At 48.4% G+C, this 5,646-nt stretch overlaps 1 non-coding gene across 1 annotated transcript; it reads right to left on the reverse strand.

Moving 5' to 3' along the window:
- Window positions 1–5,282: 5,282 nt before the first annotated feature.
- Window positions 5,283–5,357, reverse strand: Trnat-ugu (transfer RNA threonine (anticodon UGU)). The gene has a single exon. It is a non-coding gene; the product is annotated as a tRNA-Thr (tRNA).
- Window positions 5,358–5,646: the final 289 nt, after the last annotated feature.

Consider the following 5,646-nt stretch of genomic DNA (forward strand, 5'->3'; position numbering starts at 1 on the left):
AAGGTGTGCGGCCAGACCCAGAAAAGGTGAGATCTATAATGGAATTTCCTATTCCTAAAAGTATTAGAGATGTGAGATGCTTCCTCGGATTATGTTCTTATTACCATAATTTTTTCAAAGACTTTTGTATCAAAGCCAGACCACTCCAAGAGTTGTTAAAAGTCAATGCTAAATTTATCTGTGGTGGTACTCAACAAGATTCTTTCGATGTGCTGCGAAAAGCTCTGACGACTGACCTTGTACTTGGTCTGTATGATGAGAGAGCGCCTACAGAACTACACACAGATCCCAGTGGGTATGGGATCAGTGCTGTTCTGGTGCAAATTTCGGAGAGGAAAGATAAGGTTATAGCCTATTTTTCTAGGACACTTACAAAAGCCGAAAAAAACTACTAGACTACAGAAAGAGAATGTCTTGCTGTGATCTGGGCCATGTGCAAATTCCGACAGTATCTCTATGGAAGGCCATTCGCAGTTGTTACAGACCATCATTCACTTTGTTGGTTGACAAGTCTTAAGGATCCAACAGGGCGACTCGACAGGTGGGCACTACGTCTTCAATTGTAAGACATTACCATAGTGTACAAAAGTGGAAGAAAACACCAAGATGCCGACTGTCTCTCAAGAAGCCCTGTGCAAGACTATCAAGACTTTGATGAAGATAGTGACTGTCTCCCTACACTCCAGGATCTATCTGCTGAGCAGAAGAAGGACGCCAAGATATGCTTGCCTTAAATCGGTCAGAGGATGTGAAAGGACAATTTAAGGTAGTTAAAGGATTAGTTTGCAAGAAAAACTTTGATCAGTTTGGAAAGAGGTGGCTACCATGATTCCCAAACACATGCGCTTAGATATTCTACAGAAATTCCATGACACACCTGAGGCCGGACATTTAGGATTTATTAAGACATACGATAGAATTCGTAAGAGATTTTTCTGGTCAGGTTTATTTAGGAGTGTCCATCACTACGCGTCGCACTGTCGAGAGTACCAGAGGAGAAAGGCAATTCCTCAGAAACCACCTGGCCGACTCATACCAATTGCACCAGCCGACACGTCTTTCCAGCTTGTTGGGATTGACCTTCTCGGACGATTTCCAACGTCTGCTAGTGGCAATAGATGCATTATTGTTTGCACTGATTATCTGACCCGCTATGCCATTACAAAAGCCGTGAAAACAGCCGAAGCATTTGAGGCGGAAGACATTGAATTAAAACACGGTGCCCCAAGGTCGTTAATTATGGATCGAAGGAAAGTTTTTCAATCGAATCTTGTGACAGAAATAAACCGTCGGTGCAGTATTACTCATCACATGACGACTGCCTACCATCCGCAAAGTAACGGCCTTACTGAACGCCTTAATAAGACCTTGGCTGGCATGCTATCAATGTTCGCCAATGTTGAACAGAGCAACTGGGATGACGTGCTACTTTTCATGATGTTTGCCTACAACACCGCCAAACAAGACACCATAGGATTTAAGCCATTCTTCCTGGTGCATGGGCGTGAGGCGACTACGACATTACACACTCTTTCCGTTACATCCTAATGACGTGGACGACGACTACACCGGCCAGGTGTTAACCAGAGCTGAGGAAGCTCGGCAGTTATCTCGACTCCGCACGCTGCAGGCCCAAGAAAACGATCGCCGAAGGTATGACGCTATCCACCGCCCTGTTGTCTACCTGCCTGGTAACTTCGTCTGGGTCTTCACTCCTCTTCGGAAGTTGGTCTCTCTAAGAAGCTCCTCAGGCGCTGCTATGGACCTTGTAAGGTTGTAAAACAGTTGTGTGACGTTACTTATGGAGTTGAAGATTTCGACCCCGACACAAGACGACGAAAGATCAGAGATACGGTCCACGTCCTTCGAATGAAGCCTATAAGGATCCTGAAACCCAAGGTAAATTCGAAGCTCCAGCGAAAGGCAGCAAGTGGGAAGGTGACGAAGAGCGTAGTGGCAAAGGAAGTTCTAAGAAGATCACCTCCAGGGTGGACATCAAATGGTTCAAATGGTTCTGAGCAGTATGGGACTTAACATCTGAGGTCATAAGTCCCCTAGAACTTAGAACTACTTAAAACTAACTAACCTAAGGACATCACACACATCCATACCCGAGGCAGGATTCGAACCTGCGACCGTAGCGGTCGTGCGGTTCCAGACTGTAGCGCCTTTAACCGCTCGGCCACTCCGGCCGGCGGGTGGACATCAGTCATCCTCAGTCGGAGTATGCAGGACAGATGACTCGTTCCTGGACTAGGAGGACGTAACACTGAGATGCTGTTCTCTTAAGGAGGGAGCAATGTCGCAGAAGAAGATCAGTGGCACAGTCACCGTGGGGAAGTGGTTCTGATACTAGACTGTTGAACGGAGGGACGTGAGTTCAAAATTCAGATGAACTATAAAATTTTAATGTCTATATTCGGTTCGAGTACATTCTAGAAGTATCCACAAATGTCAAGAATCATTGTACTGGAATGTTCTGAAACTATATACACTCCTGGAAATTGAAATAAGAACACCGTGAATTCATTGTCCCAGGAAGGGGAAACTTTATTGACACATTCCTGGGGTCATGATCACACTGACAGAACCACAGGCACATAGACACAGGCAACAGAGCATGCACAATGTCGGCACTAGTACAGTGTATATCCACCTTTCGCAGCAATGCAGGCTGCTATTCTCCCATGGAGACGATCGTAGAGATGCTGGATGTAGTCCTGTGGAACGGCTTGTCATGCCATTTCCACCTGGCGCCTCAGTTGGACCAGCGTTCGTGCTGGACGTGCAGACCGCGTGAGACGACGCTTCATCCAGTCCCAAACATGCTCAATGGGGGACAGATCCGGAGATCTTGCTGGCCAGGGTAGTTGACTTACACCTTCTAGAGCACGTTGGGTGGCACGGGATACATGCGGACGTGCATTGTCCTGTTGGAACAGCAAGTTCCCTTGCCGGTCTAGGAATGGTAGAACGATGGGTTCGATGACGGTTTGGATGTACCGTGCACTATTCAGTGTCCCCTCGACGATCACCAGTGGTGTACGGCCAGTGTAGGAGATCGCTCCCCACACGATGATGCCGGGTGTTGGCCCTGTGTGCCTCGGTCGTATGCAGTCCTGATTGTGGCGCTCACCTGCACGGCGCCAAACACGCATACGACCATCATTGGCACCAAGGCAGAAGCGACTCTCATCGCTGAAGACGACACGTCTCCATTCGTCCCTCCATTCACGCCTGTCGCGACACCACTGGAGGCGGGCTGCACGATGTTGGGGCGTGAGCGGAAGAGGGCCTAACGGTGTGCGGGACCGTAGCCCAGCTTCATGGAGACGGTTGCGAATGGTCCTCGCCGATACCCCAGGAGCAACAGTGTCCCTAATTTGCTGGGAAGTGGCGGTGCGGTCCCCTACGGCACTGCGTAGGATCCTACGGTCTTGGCGTGCATCCGTGCATCGCTGCGGTCCGGTCCTAGGTCGACGGGCACGTGCACCTTCCGCCGATTACTGGCGACAACATCGATGTACTGTGGAGACCTCACGCCCCACGTGTTGAGCAATTCGGCGGTACGTCCACCCGGCCTCCCGCATGCCCACTATACGCCCTCGCTCAAAGTCCGTCAACTGCACATACGGTTCACGTCCACGCTGTCGCGGCATGCTACCAGTGTTAAAGACTGCGATGGAGCTCCGTATGCCACGGCAAACTGGCTGACACTGACGGCGGCGGTGCACAAATGCTGCGCAGCTAGCGCCATTCGACGGCCAACACCGCGGTTCCTGGTGTGTCCGCTGTGCCGTGCGTGTGATCATTGCTTGTACAGCCCTCTCGCAGTGTCCGGAGCAAGTATGGTGGGTCTGACACACCGGTGTCAATGTGTTCTTTTTTCCATTTCCAGGAGTGTATATACCGTATGCGTTCTGGCTGGAGGCAGTTCGCTCCGCGCTCTTGTTTGTGCAAGTGCTGAATATACCTTAGTTAAGTGAAGTTAGCGTTTGTCATTCGTCTCACTACATATTCTTGCAAACATAGTATGCTACTTATTAAAAAAAGCTGCATTTATTCACACACATACTTATTTACACAGGTATCTACACTCCAATGCACTCACATGCATACACACATACAGGCACATACACAATCACACATGCAAGCCCACAATACATTACACACATACAGTACACTTACACTATGATAAAAGATCCATATTATTCGGCACAATCTCTCATCAGCCAATCACTCTCTCTCTCTCTCTTTCTCTCACTCTCTCTCTCTCTCTCTCTCTCTCTCTCTCTCTCTCTCTCTCTTTCACACCATCAGAGTCCCCCACTCTCTCTCGCACTTCATGTAAATAGTGTGAGTACATGAGGGTTTTGATCCCGTCATCACAAATGGCTCTGTAGTCGTCATGAGGTGACAATCCGGCTTTAGATTGCACAACAGTGTACACCTTATGACCTCGCAATTGGGCACTAGTTTGTCGTACCACGTGGAGACTGTACTTTGGATCCTAGACCCACAAACTCCACTATCGGCAATCCATTCGTCTCATCTTTCATGAAGCCGATAACCTTCTCGCTCTGAGGAACAGTACCGGAAGAGTTATGGACTGTATATCCAGATGTGTCGAATTCATTACCGTGACACCTCATTACTTCATATGGATCACAGTTCTTCACCCAATAAATGAAGTTATCTGTATCCATGTAAAGTAACTTTGGTTCCACGAAATGAGTTTTAGCGAACTCGTAGTGGAACCAGTACATGTACAGTTTGGAGATGTTCAGTACACACGTCCCCAAATAGATGGATTTCATAAACTCTACTGAAACCTTCACAGCTAAACCATCCCTTCTCTACTTTGCTGACCGCGGTGGTCTCGCGGTTCTAGGCGCTCAGTTCGGAGCCGCACGACTGCTACGGTCGCAGGTTCGAATCCTGCCTCGGGCATGGATGTGTGTGATGTCCTTAGGTTAGTTAGGTTTAATTAGTTCTAGGTTCTAGGGGACTGATGACCTCAGATGTTAAGTCCCATACTGCTCAGAACCATTTGAACCATTTTGAACCATAGTGCTTAATTTACGATCTATCTCTATGCGGATGAGAGTCACGGAGCATTCTCCCAGTCTTAGGATAAAATTAGATATGACGGCATTATCTGTTCCCGAAAGAACAGTTACCGTGGATGACCATGCAGCTTTGCTAGAAATGAAATGATAATTAAATGGACACCCTAGCTGCAAGGAGGCGATGCACTTCATTGGGGACATGTTGAAAATGTGTGCCCCGACCGGGACTCGAACCCGGGATCTCCTGCTTACATGGCAGACACTCTATCCATCTGAGCCACCGCGGGCACAGAGGATAGTGCGTCTGCAGGGACTTATCCCTTACACCCTCCCCGTGAGATCCACATTCTCAACATGTCCACACCACTACATTCGTAGTGCGCCTAATAGATGTTTGCCCATTTGGCTCAGATGGATAGAGCGTCTGCCATGTAAGCAGAAGATCCCGGGTTCGAGTCCCGGTCGGGGCACACATTTTCAACATGTCCCCAATGAAGTAAGTACATCAACGCCTCTTTGCAGCTAGGGTGTCCATTTAATTATCATTTCATGATAAAATTAGAGACTGAAGGACCCC

Source organism: Schistocerca cancellata, chromosome 4 (assembly GCF_023864275.1).
Source record: "Schistocerca cancellata isolate TAMUIC-IGC-003103 chromosome 4, iqSchCanc2.1, whole genome shotgun sequence".
Taxonomy (NCBI): domain Eukaryota; kingdom Metazoa; phylum Arthropoda; class Insecta; order Orthoptera; family Acrididae; genus Schistocerca; species Schistocerca cancellata.